Below are 23,410 nucleotides of genomic sequence, written 5' to 3'. Positions count from 1 at the left end.
ATAAAATATCATGGTTAATTATGACCAGACAAAATCTATAAATATGTGTGGATCACACCCAAATCAGACAAAAAATTATAATAAACTATAGAATTAGATAAGAGAAGAAAAAATAGTTATAACACAGATTTCAAAGATATAGTCTAAACTCTTTCTGCTCAGAATTTGCAGAGAATAATAAGTAATATCAATATTTGTCTTTTTAGTCCAAAACAAGATACATAGCAAAAAAAACATATAGAAGTACTTTATAAGTAGCTAGTGCAATTAAGGTTTAAAAACAACCTTAACACTAATCCCAAAATTATAATGACTTACTTTAAACTACTCAAAGTCTCAAAATACTTCAAACATATGAAAAGTACATATACAATCATGCATGATCAAAACTTTCCAAAGTTAGATCTAATCTTTGTAGTCAAATGAGATTTAAAATTCTTTATTTGTTTTTTTTACAATAGAATGAGTATATAACTTGCAACTTTAGGGTTAATTGTACTAGTTGTGCAAAACAAGAAGAAAAATAACTTCTTAGAGTATTAATTTATCAATAATGAAGAACCACATGTTCATCTTCTTCCCACTTATATATATGAAGTATAAACTTATTACAATTGATTTTATGTACATATGTTGTAGTACTACGTACTAGTATATATCCCTACCATTTTTCTCCTGATATAAACTAAACAATACTATATCATTGAAAAATTGGATCCCCGTACCTTAAAACATGCATAGCTAGATACGCTTGCTCTAATCATACGAGTTTGTATATTATGTGTTACTTAAACACTTACCTTTTTTAATTTACGCTAATTACTTGCATGTGCTGTGCAATTAATTATAACTCATCACGCAATGATCGCTGTCTTCAAGATCTCCTTCTTGGCAGTGATGATTCGTTAGTAATTTAGTATCAATCATTAATTTGTCTCCTTAAACTAAGCGTTCGGTCACGACTACCGGCATGCCACCTTTAAGGGTGGCTGTAAGACCGGGGATGAAATGTGGGGCCCAACTCGGGTTAGCCAGTTTTATATGAAACTGTTTTATAAGAGTAATGGCTACCACTTTCATAGCCAATAACCCCATATCCTTTCCCAAACAAGGCCTAACCCCGGCTTGAAATACCGGGTATCTATATGGGTTTTCTGGCACGAGTACCCCGTCGTTGTTTAACCATCTTTCAGGCTTGAACTCTAAACAATCCGGTTCCCATATTGTCTCCATTCGACCCATTGCATAAGGGTGGTATGCCACCCGGGTACCCTTCTTCACGTAAGTCCCATCGGGCAAAACGTCGTCGTTTTTAGCAAACTTGGAGTCCATTTGGACCGGTGGGTACAACCTCAATGTCTCGTATACCGCCCCTTGAAGGTAATGCATTTTCCTAAGTTCCTCCATGGAAGGAATGGTGAGGCTAGACGATGTCCGTTGACCTAAAACCCGGTTACTCTCCTCGAGTATCCGGGCTTCGGCACTTGGGTTTTGGGCCATAAGATAGAAAAATACCGTAAGGCCCGAAGCCACCGTATCCCGGCCCGCTAGGAGAAAACTAACCACAATGTCCCTTAAATACTATCATCCGAAACACTCCCCATAAACCTTGACAACAAGTCACTTTTGTTGTTGAACTCTTTTTTCCTCCTCTCTCGTATGATACTCTCAGCTAGGAAATTGACTTTCGAAATCGCGGCCTTAAGCTTCCTCTCCGACCCGATGTTTAACACCCGCTTGGCCCGCCAAATGAGCGAAGTCGGGCAAAGGGCCCGCTCCGAAGATATCATAGAAGCAACATCAAAAGCCTCAGCAAGCCCGTCCAGGCCCGCCGGGTCAACCCCGAACGAAAACTTACAAATATTAACAAAAGAAAATTTCTTCAATACGTCTTGCAAGTCTACCACTGATGATCCCAATAAGGCGGGAAAAAAGCGGTCCTCGATCACGTTATTGAGGACCTCATGAGCGTAGGCTCGGACCGAGACCGAGCCTAGCTCAAGGCTAGCGATCTGTCGTTGAAACTTCCAGTGTTCCCCGTCAACTATAAATATCCCCTTTCCTAGCAAGTCCCCAAGGATAGCCGACATCGGCTTACCCTTGGGGTAGTTATCGAACTTGGTCCGAAGAATGTGCTCCACATTCTTCGGGTCCGCGATAATGGTATTGTTTAGGATATGGATATGGATCGTTTTGGTGGGAGAGTTCCGTAAGAGATGTGCATACCAATCTGGAAGATTTGTGAATTTTTCCCTCCAACTCGAAGTTATGAAAGCTTGACAAATCTCACATTTACACCAAGGGTTGATGTATTTTTTGGTGATAATGTAATAAGAAAAAAGAAGGAAAATAAAAATGGAGGAAATTAAGAAGAAAAATGAGGGAAAAGTAGAGAACTCCATTGGAGAAAGAGAGGAAATATGATTAGAGGTTATAATTATAATAATAAGGAAAGTTAGTTGAGTTAAAATGGTTTGAAGAGAGAATGAGTGAGGATTTGAGGTGAAGGTAGCATTTTATAATGTGGGGTTATTTTGGAGTTATTTGATGAGTAATTATTTCTACAACGACTAATTTATTTTTAAAAATTAATATTAATCAATACGTGTGTGTAATGTGTTTCCCTTCCGCAAATGCTACAATTGGAAAGAATACAAATATCCCTTGTATGTATTAGCCTAATAGGGTCCGTTCCGATATAACGTGGGGTTATTTTGGAGAGAGTATATATATATATAAAAAATAAAAAATACGAGTAAAGAGGATATATATATATATAGTTTTACATCCTCTTTACTCGTATTTTTTATTTTTTATTTACTATCTTTATACTCACAACAATTTGACTCGCTCACATTATTTCTATGTTTCATTTTAAATGACTTCGAAGATTTATAACTAAGAAAAAATATAGTTATGTGAAATCTTGTTAGATTCGTCTAAATTTATTCTATTTCAATATCATGTGTTTATATTTTTATCATATTGATAATTAAAGATATTAACTATTGTGTTACAAAAAAAAAAAAAAAAAAGATATTAACTATTGAAATAATGCATCGACTTTCCTCAAAAAAATAAATATTATATCAACAAGTGTGTCAAGAAAAGTGTTGGTAGTATAAAATAATTTTTTTCTTTTTAACTATTTATAAGTTTTAAATTGAACATTTTCTATGGAATTACTCTATATTACTTTTTATAGTACCCACTTTATCTCCAATTTCAATTTTATTATAATATTGTATTATTAATTGTCAAAAAAGTAAAGAGAGAGAATGTAAAATACTCCGTACTATTAAATTTGCCACAACTATAGAGAAAATGACCTAATCTATCTCGACATTTTATTAAGATGGAGTACATCAGTTCCAAGGATAAAGCATAAATATTAAATATGACCTTAAAACATCATTAATTTAGACATACATGATGGAATCACACATCGATAATAATTAATGTTGCTTAAATTAGATAATGCTTAGTTTTTTAATTTTAGCATCTTAGCTATAGAACTTCATTTTAGCATCTTATTATACAAATAAAGTTTTAGAGCATCAATTTGCCTAATATTTACAAAGTATAAAAGATTTGTTTTAAAGAGAATAATTCACATGTGAGTTGATTCATATTTTTGTTCTCACTTTGAAAAAATAGGAGCATTCGACATACACATAGTTATGTACTTATGTAGTATATATTACGTCACATACTACCAGTTAATTTTAGAATTAAACCTAATTAATTTATACCTATACTTTGTATGTTGGTAGACTCCTATAATGCGGGCCAATTGCATGCTACCCTAATGACTGATTTGTCAATTCGCTTAACGTTAGTACGTGCCTATTTTACTAGAGAAAAATACACGCGAATATGAAAGTGATAGATGAAATAATGCATTCTACTAGTCATAGTCTATTGTGATAATTTATAAAGTTACTTGGCAAGTTGTTTTCTTGTTTGGTTTTGCAACTTGGTTTTTTGTCCTAGTATTTTAGGTACAAAACTACAACTATCAAACATTGCTTATGACAGGTAATATTAAGTGGGGTTGAGTAAGTGTCATTAAAATCATACTTCGTATTATAAAACATGAATAACATGTGGGTTTTTTATTTTTCCAACATGTGTTGCCAAATTGTTAGGCTTTTGGTCCGCCGCAACGATGACTTAGTGAATAAATTGACAAGTTTTTTTGTAATTTTTAACTCTATTGTTTATAGATCTTAGTCGGCCGATTACAATGACAAATGTTTTGTTTAATCTTCTGCTTTAAGTAGTAAATTAATTAAGATTTTGTAGAATATTCTCTAGAAAAAGGGGTTAATCAATTTGTTTTGGGAACTGATCTTTACTTTTTAGTGGGTTTGTGGGGCTTAATCTGTCCATTTTCTAATTCTTAATCTCTTGTTTAATTGATTAAAGATATGATTTAAACTTTAAAGTTATTAGTTTCTTGACCTATATGCTTATGTCATGACCATGATTTTATATATGTCAGTTAAATTATATTTATTGCTGTTGGTTAGCAAATAATCTTACTTTGTTGAATGTTAAATTTGTTTTGGCTGTGATAGAATGTGCCGTTCTGTAATTAATTTGAAGATTTTCCATTTATCATATATGGAGTACGTATAAGTTCTCTATATAGTTGAATGTAACGTACCTTTATTTCAAGTACATAAAAAATTAAATAAAATGAATATCGACTCCTAATTTACTTCATTTGTTCATGATATGAATTATGCATATGATTATGATGTACAGAGTATATGTCAATTGATTAGTTGGCAGTTAATATAAAGTATGTCAATTGACTTAGATATATGCTTAGATTGTTTGTCACCTAAAGGTAATTAATTTGTGGGTTCAAAATGTACTAAATGACTACTCTGCATTTTACAAAACTAAATACTCTAAATGTTGTTTGCATTGACAAATTATATTACTTTGAATTATTAGATTTTTTGGTGGAGAATAATTAGAAGTCAAAATATTAATTAAAATCAAAAGATGCCTAGATGGATCACAATTGGTGGTCATCAACTAATATCTTCATTTAATTAAATAAACTCATATATATTTGACTTTAAGAGTATATAATTAAGTACTTAAAACTATACACAAAGTAGTTGTTAACATTTTAACAATTTTTGAAAAGACACTGCAATTGTATTACGGTATATTATAATTAAGTTTGTTGAAAGCACTTTGTATTTTCATTTTAGGGTCCGTTCTGTTCACATTATTTTCACTTATTTAAGGTTTAATAAGTTCAGATAAGTTCAGCTCAAGAAAAATTAGTTCTGAGAAGGGTTACTCAAGTACAAAATACAACTAAAATAAGTTTTAATAAGGTCTAGTAAGTTCAGGTAATTTCAGATAAGTTCAGATAAATTCAGATCAATGAAAATCAGGTGAATAGAACACACCCTTAATTAGTTAGGCTCATAATTAGGGTTGGGAGAAGTTGACCCAATTTGCTAATCCGGCCCGCTGATCTAATCAAAATTTACTAGTTAGGGTGAGAATTTTGACCAGTTTAAGTGAATGGTTAATACAATTAACCTGTTTAATTAAATAGGCCTAAGTTAGATTAAGGTTGATATCTTCATCACAAAAATAGCATGTTTGGCTTGTTAGTTTAAGTCATTGACATATAAATAGGGATGTTAGTGAGGCGGGTCAAGTAGAAGACCCGCCCCATGGGGCGGGGATGGGGATAAAAACCATACCCGCCATGAATGATTGGGCGAGGGTGGATTTTAAGTTGTACCACTACTAGAAAATAGTCAATCAACGACGGAAAATATTCGTCGGAAAACCCTGAAATTCCGTCGGAAATGCCCATTTCCGACGGAATTCCGCCGAAACGCACCGTCGCATTGCACTTTGTAGGAATTTCGCGATATTCCGTCGGAAATTCTGGCAGAAACGTCTATTCCGACGGATTATGTTCTGTCGGCGCTTTTGTTGACTGTAAATGGAAATCCGTCGCAAGGTTCCGACGGAATTTCCCGTCGGAGTGGGATATGTTCCGACGGAAATCTCCGTCGGTGGGGGAGATGTTCCGACGGAATTTTTCGTCGTCGGAGGTATATTCTGACGGAAAAGTAAATAAAAAAAAAAAAGCACCACTTTCCCCACCCAGATCCACCCCCGCCACCAGCCCACACCACCCACCACCCATTTTCCCACACCCAGACACCTAACCCCACCCAGACACCCCACCCCACCCCACCCAGACCCAGACCCACCAAACCAAACCCAGACCCATCTCCCCACCCAGACACCCCACCCCACCCACACCCCACGGACCCTACACCACCCAGATCCCCCTTCCAAACCTCCCACATCCACTAGTCCAAACCTCCACCACGCCACCCACCCACCCTGTCTAGCCACCACCAACAGCCCAACCCAAATCAAAAACTAATAAAAATCAATTCGAAAAATACAAATCGAAAAAATGAAATCGAAAAAATACAAATCGAAAAAATGAAATCGAAAAAATACAAATTGAGATCCGAAAAAAATACAAATAAAAAAATGAAATCAAACAAAACAACTATATATACATTTAAATTATCTTCTGAAATTAATAAAGATTCGGAAAAAAAAATTAGAAAAAAAAAACCTAGATCTACAATGTGTCGTTGCTGCTGGTTGTCATTGATGTCGGTCGAAGAAGACGAAGATGTTGTTGGTGTCGTTGATGTGGTGGCAACCATGTTGTTGCACCGTTGTTGATGTCGCTATTCTTAACGCCGAAGGAGAAGGGAAAGAGAAGGAAGGAAGGAGATAAGGAGAGAGAAAGAAAAAGGGGAAGATGCGGGAAAGAGAAGGAGAAGGAGATAAGAAGAAGGGAAAGAGAAGGAGAAGGGGAAGATGCAGGAAAGAGAAAAGGGGAAAGACAGAGAAGGAAGGAAGGAGATAAGGAGAGAGAAAGAAAAAGGGGAAAGACAGAGAAGGAAGAGGCGGAATTTTACAAGGGGGGTGGGAGTTGCATTAGGGTTTCAATGTTTAAAGAGTTTTTTTTTTTATTTTTTTTTATTTATTTATTTTTTTTAATAAGATTCCGACAGAAATTCCGAAATTTTAATCCAACGGAATTTTAATCCGTCGGAATAATTGGGATTTCCGAGGGAATCTTCCGACGGAATTTTAATCCGTCGAAATAATTGGGATATCCGAGGGAATATTCCGTCGGAAATTTTCGACGGATTTTAATTCCGTCGATAACTTAACTTTCCGACGGAATATTCCGTCGGAAGCCTATTGTTCCGAGGGAATTAATTTCCGTCGCAAGTATTCCGACGGATTTTCCGTCATAACGTACCTTTTCCGACGGAATTTTCTGACAGATCCTAATTCTGTCGGAAAGTACAAATTTTTCGACGGAATTTAGGTCCGTCGGAAAACGGCCTATTTCTAGTAGTGTACCCGCCCAGCCCCACTTCGTACCCGCCCCATCCCCATCCCATACCCACATCTATATATTTTTAAAAACAAAATTATAAATGGTTATACTATTTTTTTAAAAAAAATTATATATGTAAAATAAAATAGTAAATGTAATACTTTGTAATACAATTATATTTTGAAATATTGTAATACATACACTTATATTATAAACAAAAAGTGTGTAATATTAACAATGTTTTTTTTTTTTGGTAATCTATATTAATTATTTAGGATTGTGTATTTTGGAGGCGGAGATTAGGCGGGTTTTGGGTGGGGATTAGATTGGGGTGGATATCCAAGTGGAGGGTGGGCGGAGATGATTTTGGAATTGTACCGGCCGGGGCGGGATAAGGATGAATTTTGGACTCGCCGCGAAAATGGGGATAGGGATTAAAATTTTAGGTGAGGATGGAAAGGCCAACATCCGTCCCGTCCCGCCCCGACCCATTGACATCCCTACATATAAATATCTCTAAAGATGATAATGAAAATTGTGAATTTGGTAAAATTTTAAGAAATAATAAGGGTATCGTAAGATAGTAGTTAATTTTATAAAAATTCTCATTATGTATAATTGTTGAAATTGTGTACTATGTATTTAATTTGTTAAAAATAACTAGTATTAATGTAATAATAAATTATAGTAATAAGAAATAGAAAAATAGATTAGATGAATGAAGGGTTAAGGTTAATTTAAGATTTTCAACCTGTTTAATAAATGATGCATTGATAAGTCTAGTCTAGATTGAGGATTTACAACCCATACATGATCATTATCAATCCAAACACAAACCCCACCCGACCTATGCTAGACAATTAAGGTCTTGTATTCTTTTGAATTGTTGTAATATGTTCTGTTTTGCTGAAATTTGTTCTTCTCTGCTAAACTCTGTTCTGCTCTAATTTATTTGACTAAAAGCTCAAAAGAATAGGACCTAACTCTATCCATACTTATTAAAAAAATATGAAGAGTGTAAATGATGAGTTACATGTGATACAAATATAATGAGGAGCTACACTATTACGGCATACACGTAGTACATGTGTGACATTAATTACTTAGCTTGTATAGTCATCACCATATTTATATTACGTGATAAACGAAATTCGATCTACTAACCAATCTTACTCATAATATTATAGATCGAGAAACATAATGACTGTGTGTCACAAATATAATTAATGAGGGGCTGTACATTTATTACGGCATACACTTAGTACATGTATGACATCATTTTGACATAGCCACCGTATTTACATTACATGATACACGAGGCCTTCCAAAGGGAGGTTTGATAGGTACCTGAACATACATATCAAGGGGCATAAGAGACATTTCGCATGAAATTTACCCATCTCTCTCCTCCTTTCTCTCACCCCCATGTGCTGAATTTAAGTGTACCACTGGGTGATTAATAGTATCACTAGATGATCAAATAGTATCATTGAACATTCAGTGGTACTATATATTCATTCAATGGTACTATATATTCATTCAGTGGTACTAACTACGTGTAGAAATAGAATCACTACATAGTCAATGATATTATATAAGCTTTCAGTGGTACATTTAAAACTGGTCCCACGTGCCCATCTCTCTCCTCCTTTTCTCCCACCCCCATGTGCTTTACAATACTTTTCAATATTTTAATGTTTGATATATATTTGCACATACATATCAAACCTACATTAGTACTTCCTCCATGATACAAGACGGAAATAGACTTAATGAATACGTTCGTGTTATTCATTGGTTGGTCCACACCACGTGTACTATCAACATTTTTAAAAGTCCACATGATATAATGCAATTATTATTAGCAATATGTCAACCTCACTACATACTGTGAAGTCTTTGTTTTGGATAAACGTTATTGTTAAATGTGGGTCTGGATCACCCCCGCAAATTAAGAGAGATAGTCTACTTCATAAGTTCAAATGAGGTTTTATCTCAAAATTATATGGCAATAGGAGGAGTAACTCCTTAGCCTTATAAAGTGATTAACTCTCTTTATATTTTTTAACGGTTGCTATGAATAAATAAAAATTTGATGAGTGGCTGTAAAATGTTCAGTGTTTCGACATTAGACTGTAGTATCCAATTCAATGTTGGGTACATTTAAAGATCTTGAAATTAGACGACAAATTGTTGAGTACAATACAAATCAAATATGAGTAATATCATATCATATATCACTAATAAATAAAGCCGGTCTCGTAGTCAGGTCACGAGACAGCAATACTTGGCATTCCAGTTTTTCGCCAAGTGTCACGTCACGTAGGCGACAAATAGGTATTATTGTGACACATATGATGCTAAGTAAGGGATAGTTTTTTAAAGACAAAAATATTGTATATAGTTTAATTATCGATATACTTCTAATATTTCATATATACAAAATCAATCATTACTTCTAATAAATATATCTTATGATTCGGTACTATTTCCATCATAAAATTCGTTTTATAAAGTTCTTTAAAATAAGATCCATTTATAATATATTTAATTTATTTACAAAAATAATAGAGAATCAGTGAAAATAAGTTTTAATCATGAAAAATAATTTTTGTTTTGGTAAAAATACTTTTGATTCAGTAAAAATAATTTCAGTTTAATAAAATATATTTTAGTTCAATATGTCTAAATATCCTGCATTATTAAAAGGGATTATAGGATCGTATTGAACATTCAATCCAAAAAAGTTTATCCTAAACTTTTATCAACCATCTGGGCATCGCCCGCACACAAAACTAATATCATATCACTAATAAATAAAGTCGGTCTCGCAATCAGGGCACGAGACAACGACACTTGGCATTCCAGTTTTTCGCCAAGTGTCGAGCCACGTAGGCGACAAATAGATATTATTTTAATTAGATTAGATTGGATAGATTTATTTAGGATAAAAAAGTACACATAAAATAATTTATAATTCTTTTGAAAAAAAATTATCTTTTTATTGACAATAGAATTTTACTTATAGCAACACACCACATATTATAAATAATATGAATATCCAATTAACAATAGAATTTTTCTCCTATACAAATAACTACGTAATTATGATTATAAATATGACCAAGTATGATCATTAGTTTTTTTAGTCTACCATTGACTTACCATTAAAGCTTTTGAATCAAGTATTCTTCATATTCTGTTGTAATATTTTTGTGTATGTTTGTGATTTTGTTAATGAAATTAAAGAAGTCAAAAACTACATGTAGGACACAACAGAAACTGTACAATATAAGGGAATTTTGAAGTGAATTCAGATTCATGTTAGCAAGGTCTTAGAACTTTACAGGTTTTACGAAGCCTCCGGAGCCCATTTACTTTCCATATATTACAAATGGTCCAATTAGGTCAATAATATAATCTGTTGATTTTACGTGTTATAAAAGATAATTACTTTTTACTTTTTATTTAATATATTATTTTTTTATCGACGCACTCTTCTTGTCACAAAATTATACTCCCACTGTTATTTTTGTGTCCCATTGAAATTTAGCACATATGTCGACATAGAACTTTGATAAACAATATCTTATATATATATGTATAATCATAATTATTGATCGTAATACACCAAGTGAATATAGTGCAACTTAAAAAAACAGAAAATAATAACAAACGTGAAAAAAAGAATAATAGGTAGTATTACTACTCTCTTTTTGTATCTGACATTTTTAAAAAATATAAATACTAATAATAATAATTATTATTATTGTATTATTATAATCATAGTAATAATACAAAACATGCCCATAAATAAGTACACTCTTTAAAGGGTATCCGGGGCAACACCCGGGGCATGTACTAGTATATATATAAAGGGGAGTTTTTTCCCGAGTTATTAGAGCGCCACATAGGATTTTATTTTTTAAAAAATTATTAGAGCGCCACTTAGGATTAATATTTTTAAAATGCTACAATCGGATTATGCCACGTAAGATTAGTTTTTTTTAAAGCGCTACGTAGGATTATAATAATAATAAAAAAACGCCACGTAGGATTTATAATTTTAAAACGGTACAATAAGATTATATAACGTAAGATTAATTTTAGAGCATCACACTACTACATTTTTGATCAAATGCAACGGCTAAAATTAGGCTAATGCAACGGCTACATTGATTACCGTTGCATTAGCATGGTCTAATACATCAGCTGGTTAATAGTAGAGCCTAACACAACGGTTGTGAGTTTGCCGTTGCAATAGAGCGGTCTAACGCCACGGCCATTAGGATTATACCCTTTTTATTACTGTTCCTTTTTTCTTTTTAGGTTCTTCACAAAAAAATAGAAAACCCAGAATTGCTCTCTGCCTCTCTCTCTCCTCAAAATCTTAGAACAATCTGATAACCTCCTTCACTCCTTGTTCGCTGCTCCACCGCTACCGTCGCCGTCGGCTGGCTTCTTCCAATCTTTCGTTCTTCGCTGCCTCACACCTTAGTCCTCACCGGCCTCCTGTAGTCCAGTAGATCGACCGTCGCCCATGACCCGTCGTGCCTCATTGCCTCACAGGATCTCGGCCGTTGTTGCTGCCACACCGTCGGCCGTCTTCGATGCATCAATGGTATGTCTTTATGTCTAATACTCTTAATTAATTAATTTAGTATATCTTGCTCTTATAATCGAAATCCCCAATTTGAAATTTTGATGTTAACCCTATTTTTTAGATTCTAATGTTTCAATTGTAATAATAAACAAGGTCAATTGCTTATTATTCGATTTTAATCCCCAATTTTAATCTTCGATTTATTGTAGTCTTCTTCTCCTTTCAACCTTTTATCTCTTTCCTCCTAATCTTCACAAAAATCAGGTACCTAATTCTTCCTTATTATTCTCTATTTTGATTTTTTCATGTAATTTTTTTTTTCTTTAAATTTTGATTGTTATATGCAGTGGTTTTTGTTAATTGTATAACTAATTTATAATAATTTTGTTGTCTTGATTGTTATTTGTTAATTTTAATGTTCATCAGAATTTTTTGATGAAAGTTGCAGTTTCTGGTATTTTTCGTGATTTACTGTCGAGTTTTGAGTCTATTTGATCAGCTCGTTGTCCTATAGCTTGCGAATTCTATGGGATTATAATGATATAAGTATCTGGATGTCAATACTATACTTATTGGTGGTGCATACCTTAAGTATTTATAGAATCTGTTTCTATGTTCTTTTGTTTGTTTACATTATTTCACAGAATCTCTGAAACAATAGGGATTGATAAATGTCGTAACTGTAAAGGATAATGATATCATCAATATCATTATCCCTTAATTTACTCCTTGATTTACACATAGGTTGATTGTCAAAGATTTCCCTAACTATTGTCTAATAATGTACCTAGACATGTACTCTAATATATTTAGTCGTAGTCTAATGCTTACATACTTATCTACTATAAATAATCTTGTATACTCTTCAATATAATTAAGATTTCCAATATTCTCTTTCTCATAATTCTATCATTAACTTGGTTTTATGTCCAATGTATTAGTGACTACTGTCCAATAAACTCAATACATTCTTAATTTATTGAGCTTCTTACTTGTCACGTAACTGAGAAATTTTTCTACAAACAAGTGCAAATGAATGTGGTAAATATACTCATACTTAGGGTACCAGCCTCAATATTGACTATTCTGCTGTCTAGCAGCTAGAAGACCAGAGCACCAACATGTAATACTCAGGTAAAGCGGGGTAAAAAACCGAGGACAACCTACAAGAAATGATCTAATGAAACTTACACTAACTAATAGCTACACCTACTCCTAACAACAATATTACTTGAGAAATTCCAAGATATCCCACAATTCCACAAAAAGCTATTGTGGAACAGGGAAAAAAAAACGGCTTTGATTAATTAAGGATGAATTATAAGTATATCCTTTTAAGTTTATTGTTTATTGTTAATAAATTCCTTCTCTCAAGTTTTGTAAATGGATGGAGGGGATTACATTAACAGGTAGATGTAGATTATAGTATAAACTTTAATCAGTTTCAAGTTTTTTCTTTATTCTAATTATCTTTCAACTCTTCTGATCTTTTCTATTTTATAACTGCTACCACTATGAATTTGTTTGCCTACTTTGTCTCCAAGTAGCTTAGAAAAGCTTAATTGCAACATGATAATAAGTTTATAAACTAAGTGACGTTGCATTGTTTACTTAAAACTCATGTCCAGCTATTTATGGTTAACGTCTTTTTATTTATTTAACCAAGGAGTATCTCATTATCTAAATAAGATATAAAAAAAATTACAATTATTCATCTCTTGAAGCTTGGTATGCCCATGGGGTTGCTGAAGTCATTTTGAGTAAGAGGGGAAGGGAGGGAGGTGATTCCCTCATTTGCCTAAAAATTTGTTAGTGTAAGTTTTAATATGTTAGACCCTTAAAATTTATTTTTGGAGTATTTTATAGCTTTGATTTGATTCGCACGGTCTAATGTCGATTTTTATTCATTTATGCATGATTTTGTGAATTAATTTGAGTGATAGGTGGTATTGTAATTGACTATGATTTGAGCTAATTTGAATTGGTAGATTGGTTTTGGGAAATTGGGTTTAAAAGTTTATGGTGTAAATCTAGAATGTGATTATAATTTTTTGTTATAGCCTCCATTGTTATTGTTGTAGTTGTTATTATTGATATCTAGCCTTTAATATTGATATTGTTGTGGGTGTTGTTGTCTCTGCTGCCTACTGTTATGTAAATTGTAAATTATAAATTTTAATAGCCGGAGAGCCACTGAAATTCTTTAGTAAAAAATTATGACATACTTATGCGTCTGTCTTTCTAATGGCCTATTTCTTGTTCTATAGATGATTTATTTTCAGGTCAAATCTAGGATGCTTAAAAATATATGGCCTTTCAATTGAATGCCTTTTATTTTACTACGAATTGTAATTACTTTGTAAATTTTTAATTTTAAGGTGCCCCTTTGTAGGCTACGATGCTTGCTTCTGATTTCGGCTAGTTCTTTGTCACATTTCTTTCTAGACCACTTATTTGAGGTAATGCTCTTTCGCAAACATTGTTGTGAATAACTGCATCTTGTAGACTTATAGTACGAAGTGATAAAAGTTAAAATATAAAGCTAATACTTGGGTAGCAGAACATTGTTTAGTGGTCCGATGCAATTTATATTAGAATTGTTTCCTCTACCGGGTTCTTGTTTGAAGATTTTTCCTGCTGTCAGCGTTGTGTATCATGAGAAAGTTGTGAATATTGAATCTGTTGGCCTTTTGGGTTAATCTAAAAAAAATGTAGTGGAAGACACATGGTTTGTAAAATCTGTTTTCCATTCTATTTAAATAATTATAGTTGATCAGGCCATTCTTGATTCTTGCTACTAATTTTCTTTATGAGTTTGTTTAGAGATATTGGAGTATTGTTAATGTTCGTATTGGATATGAGTTCACAGGGTATGATAATACGAAGATAAAGCTTGACAATATTTATCACTTTGAAGTACTTTGCTTGGTTTTGTATAATTTTGTTGCATGTATAGTAGTTATCCTACTCAATTCTGATTAAGGTTTTTTTTTTTTTTTGGTTTATTCTCCTGTTTTATTATCTATATATAAAAAGAGCATTAGGATCTTTGATTTTGTATACATGGCTAACTTTAATTTCAATTGATTTTGGCAAGCTTAAATTGACAAATGTACATAATGAAGCTTGGAAACAGTGACAAGATATATAAACAATAAAAAACAATCTCAGATCGATGTCAAAATGTGACTTCTTTAAGCTTTTGTGCTATTGCAATGTTGGGATGTTTATGTTGGTTGTAATATTGCTTTTGATAACTATAGGACATCTAGTGCTCTAAATTTGTCTTTATTTTGATCCAAACACCCAATTTTGTTGGTAAAAAATGGTTACAGGGACAGTAGACTTAGTTGCTGTTCTTCTGAAGATATTGCATTCTTGAAAGTCTGTAAAATAGGGGAAATTGATGTGATAGGGAGGGGGGCTGTTTTTACTCGTTGTATGGATAGCTGGGTGCCCTGGTTTATTGTTTTTTAGATGTGTTTGGTGTGTGCCCTCCTTATTTGTCTTATGGTTGCTGTTGGTTGCCGCTTCTGATTTGGTTTTAGTGTTGGATCTGATAGTGGCAGATCAGTAGCTCTGGTTCAGGGTTCTACTTGCTTGCAACCTGTTTTGTGCCTGTTGTGTTTTTGTTTGGTTTTGGGTTGGCTGCTGCCTGTATTGGATTCAGGGTGCTGCTGTTGTGGCCTGCGGTCTAACATGAGTATTATTGTATAGTTGAATTCTCCGCGCGTTTTGAACTTTTCTCATGTTGATTGCGGCCTTGATCTAGTGTAATTTATAATTTAGTTCTATTATATTTCTATTACTTTATTCTATTTTACGTGTAGGTGCATGGGGAGCTAAATGGAGCTGAAGCATAGTAACTAGCTAGTCATTTAACAAATGGTGCATATATGTTGGCGACTCTTACTCAAGCTCAACTTTGTGAAGATTTGAAAATTCCGGCTTATATATATGTTGAAAATTTGTATTTTGGAGGATTAAATTAATTATATAACTTTTATTTATTATTAGTAGGGTGTCATACAAAAAACAAGCAACTAATATTTTATAATGTACGTATTTAGCATTATAATTATTTTATATAAATTTAATGATATTTTGTTTCTTAGTATATTTAGATTTGTACCGACTATTTATACATATATTATATTACCGTACAATTCAAAAAAAAAAACAAAAAAAAAAAGGTCAAATGATCAATCCGTTGCAGTAGATATGTACTATATATCATTTGTATTAATCAGCTTCAGCCGTTGCAATAGGTGTCAATTTCATCACAATTTGTAGTAAGTAATCTATTGTAACAGATAATTTATACCGTGGCATTAGGTGTAGAGCTATCGCAACGGATTATAGCTGCTGTGGTATTAGGTGTTGTATAACGTTGCAATCGACCTACTGCAACGCCAGCAAATGCCACGGTACATGGCCGTTGCATTAGGCCTAATGCCACGGAATTTGACGCCTAATGCAACGGATTTAGGGGTTGCAATAGGTCAAAAATGTAGTAGTGTCACATAGTTATATTTTAGCCAATGAAAAAAAACGAATTGCAATTTATTTTAGATCAAAATTTTTAATTAATTATAAAAATAAAATTAGAGCGTTTTTTGAGTGGCTAGCCATATCGTGTGGCCGGCTGAGACAAACCCAAACACTGACCAAGTAACCCCTGACCGTCTGAATAACCCTTGATCGATTGAGTAACCCTAGATCAACCAAGTAACTCCTGAACAAGTAATCCTGACCACATGGTGTGACCAGCCACATATAAAACTTTGTGAAATAAAATATTATCTTTTTATATTACGAATTTTATCTAAATATGAGAAACAAAGTTAGTAATTCATTTTATAATTAAAAATTCAAGTAGTAAGCAAGCGAATATCACAAAGTTTATTAGATAAATATATATTTAGTAATATTTTATTTAAGAGAATACAAACAAACCGTACATCGCACAGGCTTCATCTAGTTAGGGCCTAATTTATAGAATACTAGGGCACGTCCACGTGAAGCCATGAAGGTGGAGCCAAGACTAGGTAACTACCAGTGTGTATGGAGCCACATGACTATACACTCTAATCTGTGAACTCCTATATCATTTATCAACACACGGCCACGTCGGGGTTTTTTTATGGTTGTATGGATAGTATTTAGTATATATTGTTTTCTAAGACTTAAATTAAACTCCTTTTCTTTTTTTTAGAGACTTATGAGTACGTGTAAACTTATTGAACTTACAACTTATTTAAATTTATTGAATCTGATTGGAATTGAATTTATTGAATCTGATTGAAATTGATTAGACTGGATTGAACCTATTGAAAATTATTATTATTATTATTATTATTATTATTATTATTATAGAATCTTTTCTAGGAATTAACAATAAACTATTATTAGTAATTACTATAATATATATATATATATATATATATATATATATATATATATATATATATATATATATAGTAATAATAAAACAGTATACATTCCTCACTCCCGAGAAAAAGTATACATAATAGAATGTGATATCTTAATACTAAAATAATAACAATAATGGTAAAATTTATGATGTATAGTATTTAAAACATTGCTTTTTAAAAAATAGTTTTTAATATAATTATATTAGACCTGATTGGAACTTATTAGAGTTGATTAAAAATGGTTGAAACTTACTAAATCTAATTAAAACTTATTGAACCTAGCTAATTAAAACTTATCAAAACTTATCTGAATTTATCTAAACATATTAAACCTAAAATTTATACTCCGTATTTTTAAGGTGAAGAGAACACGTTCTTCACTAATTTGTCAATTTTAGTCTACCCCAGTTTGGTTTTACATTCACTCACCTATTATGAGACAAACAAATTAAGACCGGGGAAGTATGCCACATTAAAAGTTGCTTTTTCTGGTGGATTGGTTAATTAGGACTTCTAGATATTTAATTCCTTATTGATCATGTGGGCATTGGTTCTATAGTTGCTCACCACGTGGCTCAATTAATTACCTAATTAACTGACAATGACATGAAGTGGTTTGTATGTTGACATTGTCTTATTATTAATAATAAAGGTTAGTTACATATATAGTTCAATTCTTGAGAGATTAAAGATGAAGAAAACATTCTTCTTCTCCAATCATTAGCGATGGAGTGAGCTTGATCAACTTGGTCTCTTTCTACTTTATGCACAACACACTATCCAACTTTCTGGATTTGTTTTTGAATTCTTGATGATGAGTAATGTCCATTGAAGGAGTATATCCTCAATCCTCTTTGACACGATCTTATATATAAGAAACTTACCAAATTTGCTTTGTCGATCTATACAATGTATTGTCACCTTAATAGTTAAATAATGCACACCGTCTAAAGTATAAATTTTAACTATATATAATCTAATTATGTATAACCTCTTCTCTCATAATCCATATAATTAGTGTTATATACCTGCGTGTACGGTACCCAGAGTTATAATTGTTAGTTACTTCTAAATTTGCTTGCAATGCTTGACATTTCACCTGGCCTACACGTGATTGTTTTCAATTTCTCCTTTCTTCAAGGTTTCATATCTACAAAGTTCTTCCATTCTTCTTTCTCTCTCTTCGATCTGTTCTTCTTTCTCTATTTTTAATTTGTAGAATTCTTCATGTTCATCATTTTTTTTTTTTTTTGCGTTTAGATTTTGCGTTTAGATCCAACAATGGTGAAATCTGATCTAGGTAAATTTTCTCTTTTTTTTCGATTTTTGTTTGCATTTTTGGTTGCATAATTTTGAAATTCGTACTACAGTTTAGTTGAAATCTAGGTTTTATATGTTCTATGAAGTATAAGAAATTGTTTCATGTAATTTTGTTCAATTTTACTTCGTATCAAATTGTTGTGTTTAGTTATGATCATTAATTTTGCGGCAATTAATTGTTCTTATTCATGTGTCAATAATTGTTCTTATTTTGTGGATTTTCTATTTTGTGTTTGCTCATTTTATGTTTATATGTTCATTTTATTTTATTTTTGCTCATTTTATGCTTGGTTGTTCATTTTATTTATGTTTGTTTGCTCCTTTATATTTTTGTTTGCTGATTCGATATTTAATAAAACATTTTTATGTGTTTCTTTTTGGTTTCTCTCTTATGGTAGGAATGGAAATTCAAATGCAGTGAGATGTTGCTTGGCTCAATTGAAGAATATGTTGTTGATTTAAGTCATCTTTTCGTGATAGTAGCTTACTCAAATGACATACAACTTAATAGGAAATTAGCTTCTTATCTTGCAAATCTTCAATAAAAGGCTATGGGGTTTCATAGATTATACTATGAATGAAGAGAAAAAATTGTGCTTGTGGATCCTAATATTGTGAGGGTTGTTGTTACTAACCTCACGAAATTGTCTAAAGGAGGTAATATACATACTGTTAAATTTAGTAATTAATTGATTGCATCAAGTATGCAAAATTCAATTTTGTGCTGCAAATGATGGATCCATCTAGTCCACTAGATTGCTAAGTACCTTTGCATTCTTGAATTGTCTTTTAATATGGTTAATATATTTGATTAATATCTTTTTCTAGTCTTATTGAGAAAACTTCAAATGATCACTATAATCTCTTCAAACTGTAAGCCTATTAGCTTAATTGATCGAGCACTATGTTCTAATATTGCATAGAGGATGTAGGTTCAAATCCTACATAGGCTACTAGTTTCAAAACATTTATAATTCTACAGTTGCTCATTGCACTTAGCAAGTTAGCATGATTAATAAAGTAGTTAAGAAGGCAAGAATCTGAAATTTGAACTTAGAGGAACATTAACAATCTAAAATTTAGTCTACCAGTGGGTTTCAGTCACTAGCAACCTCAATCGCTTACAGGGAAGACTAATGATTGAGTTTTCAGAAAGTTGGACTGCGTGCTGCTGTAAATGAAGTTGCAATATCAAACTTGAGCGGCAAACCGGGCTTATAGAGCTAGCAATCAAATGGGGACCTGCAAGAGATACCAGCAAAAGTGATTCACTTAAGTACTAGACGATGTTAGATGGCCTCTAGACGCCTTTTAATCTGAAAATGCTCCCAGAACTTTTGCCACAGTACTCCCAGAACTCGTCAATGTCAGCATTGATGACATTGGACAGTGCCAAACACTCCCTCCTTTCGGTTGGCTCCCACACCTCAGGCACCTCACTCTTCGATTTATGGATAATGTGCAATTTTTTGAAAACTCTGACAACCTATCATCAACACTAGAATCTCAATTCTTCCTAACCCTTGAAGAACTCACACTGCACGATTTTTATTGCTTGGAGAGATGGTGCAAGGACGAAACACTTGGGTCATCACTATCATTTGACTGTCTCAAGAAACTGAAGTTATGGAGTTGCCCAAAGTTGGAGTCCATGCCTCTGTTTCCAGATGTCAAGGTACTTGATCTGCAAAATATCAACAAAAAATTACTCGCAGTTCCCAATGCTTCCATCATCATCTATGTGAAATATGTGTAGCACATATTATTGGACAAATTTCATCAGGGAATAAACTTTTGATCACAATAAGGATCCATTCACTGCACGAATCATCCAATAGCTCATAAACATGCATCCCCCACCACTCTCTTTACTCGGCATAAACTGCACCACTTAACCGTCCTTCAATACCCACGAATCAGACCATACACATGTATCCTTGTAGCAGTTTAGAAGACAAGAAGCTATAATAAGAATTTAGAGGAACATTTACCATTGCTGGTAGTTGAGAATTGTTGCTCATTTGATAAATGAACAAAGAATTATTGCTCATTTGATAAATGAACAAAGAATTGCTGCTCATTTGATAAATGAGCAAAGAATTATAGTTCATCTAATCTTCTGCTGCAATAACAATACATCTACTGTGTTATCTTGTACAACATGATTTGATCATTAGCAAAATGAGCACAACTATTCGATACAACACTGATTTATGCTATCTGTTAATAATGAAAAAACAAAAAGTATAATTAGCAGCAAAATGAAAATGAAAATCAATACCATTGTCTCTAACCATCAAAAATATCAATCTCATAAAAATTTGTTCATTTAGGTTTGCTCATATGTTTCAATTTGCTCATTTTTTCAACATGATTTATGTCAAATGAAATTCAGTATCTAAAAAATCAAAAGCTTAATATAGAAAACTTAGAAAAATGAACAATTAAAATAAGTAGTTAAAATTAGGAATTAAAATGATTTGATCATTAGCAAAAGAGCAACTAAATTGATAAGCTGAAATTCAATTGATCAATTAAAATGTTATTAATATGCTACATTAAAAATGATCAATCATCAGATTATGTTCATTAATTACCTCCGTTAGCTCAATTGCATTATAATCAAAACCTGTTTAATAATCAACAATCAGATTATATTCATTAATTACCTTAGTTTGCTTTTTGCTAATCAGGATCAATTTTAATGAGTAATCAGTATCAATTTTGATGAATAATCAAGATCAACTTAATCATATTACGTATGAATTTGCTCAAATTGTATTGATTAAGTTGCTCAAAATTAATAACAAATTAAACCTAGAAATCGATACCTTGTTGTTGCTGTTGAGAATGATCAATGATTGTCTATATTGGAGTTAAAGTCAATTCCGCCATTGATGCTAGAACACAGAAGTTGAATTTGATTTGATTATCACATAAAGGAAGAAGAAAAATATCAAATATGGAGTAGCATGTGTCAGGCACATGACAATTATAATGTTTCAATTTTATGAAAGCCTTTGATTAAAATAAAGCAGTTAAATGAGATAAAAAGAGTGTACAAAGTAATTCATTTTGCTCATGGAGTGAAATTTTAAACCTCTCGCTTCTACTCCCTCCGTCCCTTATATTTTTAATTCTTGAAATTACATACACCACTCTAATCAAATATTTCTTTATGTTTGACAATATTGGCCATAATAAGATCAATTTTATGCAACTAACTTGAACACTGCACACAGTGTAAGTACACAACTAACTTGTTGCTCGATCGCGTATTTAAGATGTTCAATGTATCCGACACCATATAGTAGGTCTTGAACCAAATCATTCATTGATTTGCTAGCTTGGCCATGTTCTCTTAAATCAATATAAAGCAATAAAGAAAAAAAATTACGAGTATTTAATCTGATCACTAAAATTAGGTTTAATCTACTTTTAATAAGCATTAATATATGTAAAAACAAAGGGAAAAAAAAATAAAAATAGTCTTACTCCCTCTACTTCCAAAGTGCATCATGTAGTACCCCCAAATTTTATTAGTTTGTCTTAATTTTAAGTAAATGCTTTTAAAATTTTCTTTTATGAATTTATTAGGATTAATTGAGCCCGAAACATGCTTAAGATATGCTTGATTAGGGGTAGCTAGAGAACATATGACCTATATATCGTATATAGAGTCTCACTTTTACTAATTAATTAACCATTAGGCCAAGACCTGATTGGTGAATCGAAGTTGGTTGCAAGGGCAAACCCCCACTTATTGGCAAGTGAAGTAGTTTGTTAATTGCAAGGACCAGCACAAATCTACAAGCACTAGCATTCGCTTTCCCTTGTTAATTAATAAATTAGACTTGTTTGGGTGATAACATAATGATGTATGTGACTATTAGTTGGCTTGAGTGTATTTAATTTTATAATATTGCTCATGTAAATTAATTAAAACGTTTTTTATTTTGCGCGATGAAGTTGGAATGTTCAACCTGTCTGATTGTTTGGGAGCTTGTCTTCCCTTTCGTTTTCCAGTTATCTTTGCAAATTGGGAGTATTATACTTGGCTACGGTGATGATGCACAATTAAAACAATAATTCAATTGGTCAAGAGAAAATCTTTAATTCAATATTTTGTTTTGATTATTGTGGATTTGGTCTAGCTTATTTGTTGTTTAGAATTGTTAATTAATTAATTCCACTTGCTTATATCACTTAATTTATAATTTTGTTATTATATTTAACTTCTAAGTTACTTTGCTGTAATATTTGAAGATAGGTACACACAACAATAACACTCTTGAGCTTTGAATTAATGGTGATTTTCTAGATTAAATTATACGAAATAGCTTTTACTATCCTAATAATGGGTTGCATATCATATGTGTGTTTCTAAAATGGATGTAGTACTTTATTCGTCGATTCCACGATGAAAGATAGTAAGTAGAGTAATATTATTGATACATGATTTAGGTGAAGGGTATAGATTATTAGTAGAAGCATAATATTTCCCGTCAACAAATTAAATACAAGTGTCCCATGGATTAAAGAAAAAGGGAATTAAACACTTAATTACGAGGTTAAAGGGCTACTCCAACACGGCTTGATCCTGTATTTAGCAAAAATGTATTAAATTAT

At 32.3% G+C, this 23,410-nt stretch overlaps 2 long non-coding RNA genes and 1 pseudogene across 2 annotated transcripts; 1 reads left to right on the top strand and 2 right to left on the bottom strand.

Annotated features, from left to right (window-relative positions):
* Positions 1–460: 460 nt before the first annotated feature.
* LOC110689626 lies at positions 461–2,629 on the bottom strand (annotated as a pseudogene).
* Positions 2,630–12,007: 9,378 nt separating this feature from the next.
* Positions 12,008–16,206, top strand: LOC110689625. The gene is made up of 3 exons (XR_002504924.1): positions 12,008–12,044; positions 12,236–12,290; positions 15,857–16,206. It is a non-coding gene; the product is annotated as an uncharacterized LOC110689625 (long non-coding RNA).
* Positions 16,207–19,776: 3,570 nt separating this feature from the next.
* Positions 19,777–21,758, bottom strand: LOC110689648. Its single transcript, XR_002504928.1, has 2 exons — positions 21,613–21,758; positions 19,777–20,465 (listed from the first exon to the last, which is right to left on the bottom strand). It is a non-coding gene; the product is annotated as an uncharacterized LOC110689648 (long non-coding RNA).
* Between the last annotated feature and the right edge of the window lie 1,652 nt (positions 21,759–23,410).

The sequence above is a fragment of the Chenopodium quinoa genome, unplaced genomic scaffold, assembly GCF_001683475.1.
Source record: "Chenopodium quinoa cultivar QQ74 unplaced genomic scaffold, ASM168347v1, whole genome shotgun sequence".
NCBI lineage: Eukaryota > Viridiplantae > Streptophyta > Magnoliopsida > Caryophyllales > Amaranthaceae > Chenopodium > Chenopodium quinoa.
This window is presented reverse-complemented; position numbering and strand designations above follow the sequence as displayed.